The sequence below is a fragment of the Fukomys damarensis genome, unplaced genomic scaffold (genome assembly GCF_012274545.1).
Source record: "Fukomys damarensis isolate Sample0158 unplaced genomic scaffold, DMR_v1.0_HiC HiC_scaffold_4, whole genome shotgun sequence".
Classification (NCBI taxonomy): domain Eukaryota; kingdom Metazoa; phylum Chordata; class Mammalia; order Rodentia; family Bathyergidae; genus Fukomys; species Fukomys damarensis.
The window spans coordinates 57,357,816-57,371,191 of record NW_022900916.1 but is presented as its reverse complement, the minus strand read 5'-3'; the positions used below and the strand labels follow the sequence as shown (position 1 = coordinate 57,371,191).

At 35.5% G+C, this 13,376-nt stretch overlaps 1 pseudogene; it reads left to right on the top strand.

Annotated features, from left to right (window-relative positions):
- Positions 1-9,891: 9,891 nt before the first annotated feature.
- LOC104867651 lies at positions 9,892-11,289 on the top strand (annotated as a pseudogene).
- The last annotated feature ends 2,087 nt before the right edge of the window (positions 11,290-13,376 follow it).

Genomic DNA, 13,376 nt, shown 5'->3' with positions numbered 1-13,376 from the left:
TTTTTTTTTTTTTTTTTTTTTTTAATTTTGAGACAGGTACTCACTAAATTACTAAGCAGACCAGGCTAGGCTCAAACTTATGCTCCTGCCTCAGAATGCTTGGATTACAGGCATGTGCCACCATGTCGGGCTAAGGATATTATTTTCAAATAATGTATTTTGCCCTTGGAACTTGATAAAACTTATGTTATGGCCCAGGATATCATCAGATTTTATAAACGTTTCATTTATCAATGAAGAAAATATGAACTTTGGAGTTGTTAGATGCAGTTGGTATTCTTTATATTTTCATTTTTTCAAATTAATATTATCCAAATCTTGTATTGTCATAAAGATATTATTTTTTCTGATTATTCTGTAAGTTACACAGAAAGAAATCTCCCACTGTGATTTTGGATTAGTCTATATCTCCTTGGAGTACAGTCCATTTTTGCTTTACATCTTTTTAGTAGGTATATAACACATTAAATTATTGTATCTTTTTAATAAACCATGCTTTTTGTCATTATGATGTGAGATCTTTATCTCTAATATTTCTCTTTTGCCTTTAGATCTATTTTAACATAATCACAACAGTATTCCTTGACTTAGTATGCTCAGGCTATATCTTTGACCATATTTTTATTTTCACCCTCCCTGTTTGCTCATGTTTTAGATTTCTCTTTAGTAAGTAAGATATATTTGACATTGTTAAAATCTAATCTGCTATTCTTTGTCTCTTAATTAAAATATTTGAGTAATTTTGAACATATTTATGTTTAAATCCATTGCTTTGTATTGGTCTATCTTATAACCTTGCCATTTCCTTTTTATTGTCTTTCGTTTTATTCTCATGTGATAGTGGGAGATGTATTCTCTGTTTCTATTCTTATTTAATCTTCCTGGAAACTTCGGGTGCATATTAAACATCAAAGGCTAAAGTTAACCAGCACATTTATTCTCTAGCCAGAAAATACTGGACCTGAAGACATTTTAGTTCCTTTTGTTCAGTTCACATTTATATATTACCATTGTTTTGCATTTTAATTGTTTTAAAAATATCATAATACAGCACTACCCTTATTTTATCTGGGCACTGTTCATTTGGGTTTATCTGCATATTTATCACCTCCTTTGTTTTTCTTTTCTCTTGTGTCTCAGACTTTCTGCTGGAAATTATTTCCCTTCTTCCTGAAGCAGTTTTTCTGTAATTTACTTATAGTCTGCTAGAGTTGATCACATTGTTTCTCATCAGTAAGTGTTTGTTTCACCCTCATCCTGGGAAATACAATCTTCTGGGTTAGCAATTATTCTTTCAAAGCATAAAAGATATTCTCTCACCGCCCTTTGTTTCTACTGACACTATCGAGAAGCCAGTTGTCCATCTGAGGCTACTTCCTAAAGGTCACCTCTGCCTGATTATCAATTGTTCTGTAGGTTTCTGTGGTTTTAGAACATATATTTAGGTGTAGATTTCTTTTTACTTATTTTACTGGAGACTTATTAGAATTATTGAATGTCTAAATTGGAATGTTTATCAGTTCTAGAAAATTCTTAACTGTGGTCAGGGTGTTTTTATTTTGGCTTGGTTGGTTAGTGTTTTGCTTATTGAGATGGAATCTATTCTTCCCAGGCTGATCACAAACTCGTGAATTCAAGCGATCCTCCTACCTATCCCTCCTACCTCAGCTCCTCCCTCCGCCTCCCAGATCGTTTCCATCACAGGTGGGTGCTACCATGCCCAGTTTGTTAGCCACTTTTAGAAATCGTTTTGCTCATGTCTTTTCCTTTTCTATCTAAGGTTTCAACTAATATCATGTCAGATTTCTCATTCAAATTTTTCCTTCATATTTTTAATCTCTTTTTCTTCTTGCTGTATGTGAGATAATGTCTTCTGAATGATCTAACTTTTTTCTTTTCTCCATATAATCACTAAAGTACGTATTCATTATTTTAAAATCAAGTTCATGGATGTATCATTTATACAATTAAATGCACCCATTTCAAGTGTATAGTGCCCTGCGTTTTCATAAATCAACATACAGAATATTACTATATAATCATATGTATGAATATAGTTGCCCTAGCCTTGCTGCATTTACTATTGTCATTGTATCACTTTTTATTCTTAATCCATTTCTTCGTATTTAAAGCATATTTCATATTTCCTATATACAGCATATACTTGAGACTTACTTTTTTCAATCCAATCTGATATTCTTTGCCTTGTGATTATTTATTCTATGCACATTTAATATAATTATTCACATTTTAATGTTTGTCATTTTGCTATTTATTTCCTCATTATTTTTTCTCATCTGCTTTTTGGTTTTTTGCCCCTTCTTTTTTGTCTTATTTTGTGTCATTCAAAATGTCATTCAATATTTTTTAGTATTTCATGGTAATCCTCCACTAGCTGTTTAGTTTAATTTTTTAAATTTTTTTTAATAGTTGATCTAGCAAATAACATATATTTAATTTATCTCAACCTACTTAGATTTAATTTTGAATTACTTCAGAAAAAATATATAAACCTTGCAACAATATACTTTCATTTACATCCATGTATCATTTGCTGTGCTATTTGTCATATTTGCCACACTTATATAGGTTTAAATTCCAAAATTTGAGAGAAGTTCCTCTTTAAGCTATTATATATTTTAAAGTATAGAGAAAATAGAATAAATACATATTTCTAAAATGTATCTTTCTAAAATTTGAGGATTTAGAGAATTAAAAAGCAAAAAATTTTAAAAGTAATATGTTATTTATATCAAGAAAAAAAATAAACATTTCCCATGGTAAAAGTGAAAACTCAAAATAGAAACAAAAAAGTGTACAGTAAAATGGAAGCCTCCTCAAGACTTTAATATGTTCATTACTATTTTGTGGCTGGTGATTCAGGAAATCATATGATACAGTTGAATGTCCTGTACTATTAACTGTATATTACTTTTACCAAGTCACTTACCATTTCTGGTGTTCTACATTTCTTAATAGTTCAAATTACCATCTAGTATATTTTTCCTTCAGATAGAAAACTTCCCCTTAAAGTACATCTCTAATAAAAATTAGTTATCTCTAGTTTTTATTTTTATTGTTTTGCTTTTATTTTCCACTTAATAGTTTTATTGGACATAAAATTCCACGGTGATAGATATTTCCCTTTCAGCAATTCCAGAATGAGACAACATTTTCTGGCCTTCAATATTTTTATGAGAAGTCAGTTGTTAATCAGATTATCGATCTGCTGTATACAGTGTGTCATTTTCTTAGATTACATTGGAGATTTTCTCTTCATTTTTGACTTTTAGTAATTTGAGTATAATGCAGTTAGATATGTTTTTCTCCGTATTCATCTTCCTTAGCTTCTGGGGAGTCTGAAACACTTTTTTCACTGAAGTTGAGATATTCCTTATTTCTTCACACAGAAATCTCCTTCATGTCCCTGTGAAGCTTTTAGTCCCTTGGTAGAAAGACTAACCCTCCACGTTTCATGGTCCCCTGAACTTTAAATTTTGTCTTTGTTATCCTCAGAAGCTGCTAAATCAGAGCTTGAAACATTCTACAACAAACAGTGGCCAGAGCAGCTCCAATGTTCTACCAATCCTTCTGGCTGCTCAGTTTCCTCAGACTTTAGCCTTGAAAGCCCTTAGTATATCTGATTCTAAGAAAAACTTTAACACTTAGAAGATAGTTTGAGAAATATAATGTACGTTCTTCAAGAAGTCAGTTACTTTCACCTTAAAGATTTGTCCAAATAAAATAACCCTGAATATTACCAGGCATAGACATGTCTAGTTTTAAATAGGTTCAAAATGTTTTTTGTTAATAAGAACCTACATTTATTAAATAGCTCTTCTAAAATGATACATGTTTCTTCTAAAATAAGAATCTAGAGATTAAAAAGCTCTAAGAAGGCCATTCAATGGTGTTTTAACTGGAAAAGATATGATATTGTGAAAGTCAAAACTGAAAAAATCACATAGAAAGTACTGAAAAACTACTCTAGCCTCCTAATATATTTTAAGTCTCTTTTGTAGTTGATGCTTCAGGAAACCAAATGACATCATATAATTTCCTGTACAAATTTATTTGAAAGGATTTTCTCAAAATAAAATAATGAAAGTCCATGCCTTTTGGATATTCATTTAAGCTTTTGGTAAAAAAAAGATGATCTGAATGTGGAACAAAATTCGTATTGGAAGAATATTTAAAAGATTTTTCAATTTGAAACTAATACTTATGGGAAAAGGCAGCTAAAAAATACGTCAACAAAAAATTTCCACTTCTTTGTCAAAATAACTATTCCATAAAGAAAGATAAAATTGAGTCATTTGTAGGAAAATAGATTCATGTTGAGATCATAATGTTAAGTGAAATAAATCAGACACACAAGCTTCAATATTACACGATAGCTCTTATATGGCAAGCCCAAAGTATAGATAAATTAAGAAAAAAAAAAGATGAATAAAACAGGGAGATAGATATTTTCCAAAAGGAAGGGAACCAAAAGATGGATGTGGGTATGGGAGAAAGTAGAAGGAAAGGAGATTTAAAAAGCATTTTGAGATGTGTTACATACCTGTACCACAACTCATATAATCATTATGTACTGCAAACATTACTAATAACAAAGAAAAAATTATTTGTCAGAGCCTGTTGATACTAGAAATATATCATTTATAGGATGAAGTTTAAATGTTTTGTTATTATACTTTAATACACTTAAATTTTATTTTTTAATCAAACAAACCAGCTAAATAAGTTACAAATATTTCAGAAGAGATGAATTAAGAAAACTGTCCTCTAGCTTCCATTTCTTTATACCAGGTTGCTTTCCCACATAGTGACAGATCTTGACTAAAATGAATCATAATAGCCACACTAGCAAAAAGAACGAACAAGAACTTTTCATTAGTCATTAATCACCCTGAGCAGCATAAGAAAAAAAAAAAATGAAGCCCTTGTCTCTGGTGCATGAGCCCCTGTTCAGAATACTTGGATTTCTCCTTTGGAGTGACACAGCTCCTTATCAAGCAAATTTCTTTCTCAGATGACTTAATAATTGTAAACTCCTAAATGCCTCAAGTGCAAATGTTTCTTCTTGTTCTGTCTATTCTTAGATAAATGGCTGTACTTCAGATTTTATTACTAGATTTCTAAAAACATAATAAGAATACTACCCCCTTCAACCTAAACAGTCCTCTCTTCCTGTGACTTCCTCTTTCCATCAGAGCTTTAGTGACCATTGGGCAACCCTGGGCAAAGTAACCTCAAGATCCCTACAGCACATTGCTAGTTACTACAAGCTCTTTGAACCAAAATCACCATGACCATTTATTTTCCATTTGGTTTTGATTTTATCTATTTGGTGGCAAATTTATAGTAACTCCAATAGTATTGGCAATGAATGACATTATTTCTTTTCTTTCTTTTTTTTTTTCCATACTGGGGATGGAATTCTGGAACTCAGGACCTTGTACTTGCAAGGCAGGTGCGATGCCACTGAGCTAAATCCCTTGCTCTTTATTTCTTAAGCTAGGTGACCTATACTTAGGTTTTTATATGATTAATTTACTATAAGTATTTCACAATTTAAAATTGAAAAATGGGAGTAACACAGACAACAACTAAAATTCCATTTCCCAGAGTGGGGATTCAGCTCATTGGTTCCGCCACCTGCCTCACAAACATAAGGACCTGAGTTTGATCCCCAATGCCAAAAATAAATAAATAAATAAATAAAATAAATTAATAAAATTCCATTTCCCCCACCAGACTGTCAAAAATTAAATGTGATAACACTCAATAATACTAAAGAAGGGAAAAGTAAGCATGCTCAAAATTGGAAAATGTAAATTAGTATAACATTTATGAGAACAATTGGCATAGGTGTCAAAAGTATATGTCTCCATTTTTTTCTCATCCTTTCAATAGAGTTTTTAATCTTCCAGATATCTTTTTGAATCTGTTTCATGGATTCTATATCTTTCCTATGTTGGGCGTTCATGGTTTCTATTTCTCTCCTATGCTGAATATTCATGGCTTCCATCATGGTCCTAAATTCATCTATTTTTAAAAATCTGTTTCTGTTTTACAGTCTTTGTAAATAGGGTAGAGTGGAGAGGGTTGAAGGGAGGGCAGGGGTATGGGGAAAAAATAAGAACCAAGATATGTCATGTGAAGGTACAAGATCCCAATGATGAATGTAACTTTACCGTATACCTAAAATGTACCAATAAACTTAATGGAAAATAAAATAAAACAACAAAGCACTCCTTAGTAGACAAAAGTACATCTTTCTCTTTATAATCTATCTTTATAAATATATTCTATACATATACTTACCCAAAGGCTAATTGTACAAGAATATTTTATGAAGTTTTGGCCATCACAGAAAAGATTGGTAACATTTAAATGTCTGGCAAAGATGGATTTATTAACAAGGGAAGAGCTCTGAAATTTTAAAAAAGAATAAGGCAGCTCTTTGCTTATTGATAAAAAATGTATTTCATAATGCTAAGTAAAGAAGTAAAGAAGGGAGAGGAGAAGAGAAGGAGAGAAAAAGCAGATAGGGAATGAAGAATAGGAAATTCCAAAAGAAAGATGAATAGCGCTTTTAAAATTAGCAAATGGGTAGAGCAGAATTGAAGAGCATGTGTAAGGACTTGAGGGGAGATAAAATATAAATGCTAGTGAGGTCCCTAAGAACACTGAGTACTATTATCAAGGGTTTGCCCTTTATCATGAAGGAAATAGAGTCCCGAAAATATTTTAAAGAAGAAGGAGACTGGGTCCAAATCACTTCAACTCCACAGTGCTGGGTGGTTCGAAACTGGAGTAAGAAGACATATTGGAAGCCAGAAGTGGAAATAAGATGGACCGAATCCACTGAACCATCAGCTGTGAGGATGAGAGAGAGGAGAGTCTGAAATGTCTCTCAGGAAGCAGATGGGGTCACTGGTTGGGGAGATCATGCCATTCACACAGAAAAGGAGTACACACGGACTGCTAGTTGGAAATAAAGGTGGAGTGGGTAACAAAGCACATTTAATAGACTTTGCCTCCAATTTTTAGTATGGGAAAAGTTCAAGTAATAAGTCAAAATTTGAAGAAGCACAATTTTAGTCAATTTTATTTTATTTGTCAAAATTTTTCCATTCTAAATTTAATATTTATTTCTTAGAATATCAGATATGAGCTGGGCGTGGTGGCGCATGCCTGTAATCCCAGCACTCGGGAGGCTGAGGCAGGGGGACCACTCTGAGTTTGAGACCAGCCTGGGATACATAGTGAATTCCAGGTCAGTCTCAACTACATAGTGAGACCCTGTCTCAAAAACAAAAAAACAAAAAACAAAAACAAAAAAAAAGAAAGAAAGAAAGCAGAATACCTGAGTTCATTATTTCTTTGGCTGGGTATTTAGCTCAGCGGTTTGAAGGCCTGCCTCGCAAGTGCAAGGACCTGAGTTCAATCCCAGTACCACCAAAAAAAAAAAATCAGACACGAGACAGTTATGTAAAGCCAAGAGTTGGTTTGGTTTGGTTTTCCAGCAAGGACATGTTCTGGGTTTTGTTGTCTTTGCTTTTAAACACCTAAAAGCAAGTTTCAGCAGTGATTTCTTCATGACAGAATCAATTTGAGAAAAATATCAAGTTGCATACACTGGCAAACCATAAACTCATTAAAATGCAAGAGGAAAAAAAACCAAATGATAAATTTAACACAACACCAGCTAATATGTCTAGGAGAAAATAATTGGAGAATTCCATTAATATTTAAAAATAAAGTCATGAAACTCTGAGTGTGAAGTATAAGGGCAAATCTAAAGGATGGCAGAAATAAAACCAAAACCTCCAGACCGTTTCAGAGAGAAGTCTTGGCAATACACAACTTCTACTTTGCTATAGGGAACTCCTACTACATTGCTGAAGGTGTACCTTAGTAATACAGCATTTACACAGCATGGCAAGGACCCAGGTTCGATCTCTGGGCGGGAAGGAGGAGGACATTTATGTTTCTAAGAGAATGTATGTTTCTTTTTTGCATTCAAGTTAGAAGGAAATTATGCTAATTTTCTTTTGATGTGGCAGCCATCTTGGATGCAGTCTATTGGAATATCACAGGAATATAATATTTAGAACAGCGGACAATGTTGGTTTGCTGCTTTCCCCTCTCTAGTTGCCAAGAATATCTTCAGAAGGTGGAGGTCATGTCAGAATTGGAGGAAAGAGCCATGGAAATAGGAGAGATTACTGATGCAGCCAGAATGAAAGGGGGTATATTTGTTGTTCTAAAATAATAACACAATCATTACAGTGGCTCCATAAGGTCAAAGTAGGAGTGAGCGATGAACCCTGAGAGGCAGCCAGCTCTGGTTACAGCAATGGGAGACAGTGTTACCTAAAGCCTGGGTGACTCAGGAGGAGATAAAGTCTACTAGAAACCCAAGAACACCACGTTCCTTAGGGTATTTGTTTAAGGCTTAAAGGCAGAGGAGATACAAGATACTAAGGAAATTTTTTAGTGACTCAAATAGCCCTTATTTTCTTAACCTGAATAAAACAGGGCTTAACAATCCTAATGTTTGGAAGTGACTGTAAATTTAAGTGTATTAATTTAAGGATGTTTTGATGCCTACTAATTGATATAAAATGATAAAGATGAGTGTTTTTTTGGAGTGCAAATCAGCCCAATATTTTAAAAATTAAAATATGACATTTCATATGTGTGAGATATAGTTTTGGACTGTTCTAGTTTTAACAATCACACACATTCCTGGACTATTCTAAAGTACATTATTTTAGTAATATTTCACTTGAAGATGACGTAAGGGGGAGGGAATCTTGTACACTCAACAGTATTAATCTATCTTTGTACTGCTGTTAACTAAAGACAAGAATTATAGCTCCGTAGAGGGAAAGGACATACATAAATAGTTAAACACTTACCATTCCATGTCATTTATTAGGGTCTCTCTTCAGGTTAGCCTGATTCAGAAATCTCCTTGATGGTTCCCAACAAGTGTTGCAGGGCAAAATCATCTGAGCCTCTTTATGAGTACAGATGCCCTGACTCCACCCCAGGCCTGTATTAACATGCATTTTTCTGACAAAGTAGAGCATCTTTTCCTGTATTTCTACTGGCCATCTTCTTTCAGCTAATGCCTTTCATTTTCTTTCTTTTTTTTAAATTTATCAACTCTAGATTTGTTAGAGATATAAAATATTGTTACATGTATTGCTAATATTTTTCTCTCATTCTCTCATTTACTTATTGTTTTGTATACCATAAAGATGAGACTAAAGTTGTGAAGCCTAATTGTCATTTTGTAAATTTAGCATACTTTTTAAATACCTGATGAGGGCATTTCTTGTAGTTATCAAAGATAAGGTTTCAACTAAATGAAAATGATTGGAATGATCATCTAAGACATCATCTTAGCCTTCTTTTAAACTGGTGTGGGGTTTCTTTTTTTCTTTCCCTGATTTTTTTTTTCTATTCCTCTCTTGTAAGTGGTTATTTCTGTAATGACTTTTATAAAATGAATTCAAGTGAAGACAAATGTGAGCTTGCAAGGAAGGGATCAGAATGCAAACTACGACCAACTAAGGAGAGATTTTTTTGTTTTGTTCTGTTCTGCTTTTTGGTTTATTGAGACAGAGTTTTGCTACACCCCAGGATGGCCTTGACCGCAAAGCCATCCTGCCTCAGCTTGCTGAGAGCTGAGAATGCAGCCATGTGTCATCATCCTCAGCTTTAGCTCAGGGTCTTTTATTACACTGCAGTAAGAATTGAGCCAGCATGGGATATTTAAGAACATTTGTAACTCGATAATTAAAAGATACATAATCCAATAAAAAATGAGCAAAGGATCTAAACAGACATTTCTTCAAAGAAGATATACGAATGGCCAGTGGCCCATATGAACAGGTATTCAACATACCTGTCGCGGAAATTCAAATCAAACTCACAATGAGGTATCACCTCTTACTCACTATGAGGATGGTAAAACAATACAAAAGATAACAAATGTTGATGAAGTTGGAACAAGGGTACGGCTGGTGTGAATGTAAAATGGTGAAGCCACTTGGAATACACTCTGGGAGTTCCTGAAGTGGTTTAGCAGAGGGACTAGAGAAGCAGTCTGGGGTGGAGCATAAGTTTACCATGCATAAGGCCCAGGTTCCCCGGCACCAGGGAAAGAAATAAAGGTTAAATAAAATTAACATATAACTTTGAAAATTCTACACATAGATAAATATGTATAATAGTTCATTTATGTGTCAACTTAACTGCATCTCATGGTACATGGATATTTGATCAGATGTCATTCTGACTATGTCTCTGAGGGTGGGCCTCATCCAAACAACTGAAAGCTTGAGTAAAAACAAAAAAAATGCCGATCCTCCTACAAGTTAGAAGTAACTCCTGCCTGCCTGCTTAAGATCCAACTGCATATACAGCCACCAAGTTTGCCTGGCCAGCCTCCCAGTACTCAGGGAGCACTGACTGTTTCCAGAAGACTCTATTAGAGATGCATCACAGGCCTGTAGTGGGGTATAGCTGACCCCATCACTGGGGTCACCCTCATATTTGCTGTGTGCTTCTTTAAGTTTGGTTTAGGGAAGAAACTTCAACAGAAATCCCCAGATGATGTGCACAGCCATCACCAAATATTTGCTGTTGGGATGTTATCTGGTATATTCACCACAGGAATCATGACCCCTGGAGAAAGAAGCAAGTGCTTATTATAGATTCAAGCTTCTTCAGGGGAAACCAAGTGGACTGTGAAAAATGCTATACCAGAAATCTGGGACCTGAGACATCTACACATGGACCGTGCTTACCTTGTGAGAGATGTGCCAGACAATGGGATGTATTTCGTGACATATGAGTGGCTGAAAAATATTTTCCCTCCAGAAGGAAAGAGTATCAGCACTCCTCGAATCCTGGTAGCTGGGGAAACTTGCAGGGATTTTTCAGCTAGGCTGTGGTGATGCCTCCAGATGTGCTCCGGTCCCACTTCCAGACTGTACCTCCTGGAAAATATCCTAACCAGTTCAGAGATGTGCTGAGACAGCTGATCCAGAATGAAGGAATCACATCCTGTACAAAGGGTTCAATGCAGGGATGATCTGAGCCTTTCCAACCAACACAGCCTATTTCCTTAGCTTTGTAGGTGCTATGAAGTTCTTCATTTGGGTCACTCCCAACTTGTAAAGCTGAAGGCTGCTGAAGGCTTCTGAATGCTAGACACTCATTGAGGAGAAACAGCAGATAGGACAGGACTAGGCCATGCTGAAGGGTGAGGGACACAGTAGGATCAGAGCATGCATGGACTTGCTAAAACTGTGGCCTTAATGGAGCATAATAATAATTATGTCATAAAAAGGGCATAAAGATAGGTGTGTCAAAGCCATCTTCTTCATCACCATCATCATCATAATCATCATCATCATCATCATCATACACCCACATCACTCTTTTTTTTTTTCTTTTTCTTTTTGTACCAGGGATCTAACTCAGGACCTACTGCTTATGAGGTTAATGTGGGTGAAAATCTCAGTTTGACACTTTTGCACAGGTGTACACTCTGCCTTTTGTTGTACCAAGTGGGTAAAGACAATGATTGCTTCCTGTATCCCTCAAGCAAAGGTTCTCAGACATATAGCCCGCTAATATTATGCTATGGTAAGAATTTACAGTAGAAAAGTGAGGGATGGGTTTGTGGAACTCAGTATTATGCTCAATGGGTTTAATAATGTCCTCTACCTTCTATGACTTGGTATCCCATTTTGAAACTTGAATTCGCCCAAAGGATTTGGAGATGAAATAAGCAGCTTCTTGGCCAGATACCACCTCTAGCCAGAGTGCTGCTTCCTGGTTGGCTGCTGGCCCTATTTTATCCCAATACTCCTGGCTAAAGAGGTAATCTCATTCTCTCACTTGAGGAACAATGCACTTATTCACCCAGCTGACCAGAAGCTGGAATCTTTTTCAAATTCTAAACAAGAAAATTAACTGATTCCAAGAAAATCAACTGATTAGGAGGAACCTAATTCTGGGCTGTATATAGAAATGTGGATTTAAAGCTCACATCTGTGTATCTAAACTGGATTGATATGCCTAGGAACAGATATCCTGTTAACCATTTGTTATAGCTTTTGTTTAGATGTACCCTCAAAGTCTCATGAGGTCATAGGTGGGACTTTTCAGATAAAATATAAGTGCCTTGGAATGGCCACCACCATTCTGATAAATAACTTCCTTCTTCACCTTAAAGTTTCCATTTCCTACCTCACGCATCACCCATCATAAATAACACTAGTGTGCAAATAAGGCTTGTCCGTATAAGGAATGAATGTCCAAGAGTGGCCTCTGAGTGGCTGCCCATGCCGTCAATATGATCCCCAACCTGCCTGCACTAGTCACCCACTACATAACCAAGCCCCTTCCCCACTCCTTTCCCTGTCTCCTTTGTTCCCTTTTGCTCAACGGGCCATCGTGCCACCATGGCTTTTAATAAAGACTTCTCATTAGAGCTCTGTCAGTGTGTAGAGTGATCCTTGGCAGGGGCCGGTATCTTCCAAATGGGTATGGATAATGGGAAAGCGCACCACGGGTGTGAGTGCTATCCATTGTAAGGGCATGTAGCCTAGGTAGAATATAAGGCATAGCTATTTCACTGCTTGCTGCCTTACTGCCTTGCGGCCTTCTGCCTGCCATTAACTCTTTTTCCTCTGCCACACCACCCTTTCTTGAAGCCAGCCAACTATGAACTGAAAATCCTCTACAAGCTGTGAGCCAAATAAACCTTTCTTTAAGTGTGAAGTATTTTGTCTCAGCAACAAGAAAGAAGAACTAAGACACTACTGGATATTAAGATTTTTACACAAGCAAACAATGAAAAGTAAAGCTAGAATAGTATAATTTCTCAGGAGTAGGTGGTGAATTTTACCTCCTACACAATGAGGAGAGTACAAGCCTACAGTATAGGAAGGCTTTTTTTGCATACTTTTTCATGGTAGTGCCCAATTTTAACTTTAAAAATAAATAAATAAAACTAGTTCAACCTGTTTTTAGATTTATTGAGTTATTCATATGTGTAAGAAATTGGTGCTACAGAAAGAAATGAGGCATAAATGTCTTTGCTCCTGGATAGTTCAGACAGCAGGTAGAATATATAGTGTGATAGGTAATAGAATAGCTCCAAAGATGTCCACTTCCTAATCCCCAAAGCCCATGAATATGCTACCTTATGTGGCTAAAGTGAAGTCACACCTTGATGTAAGAGGAGAATGACCCAGAGGTAGGAAGTTTATCCTGGATAACTCACCTGGATCCCATCTTTTTGCATGAGTCCTTAAAAGCAAAAAAAGAAAGAACCTTTC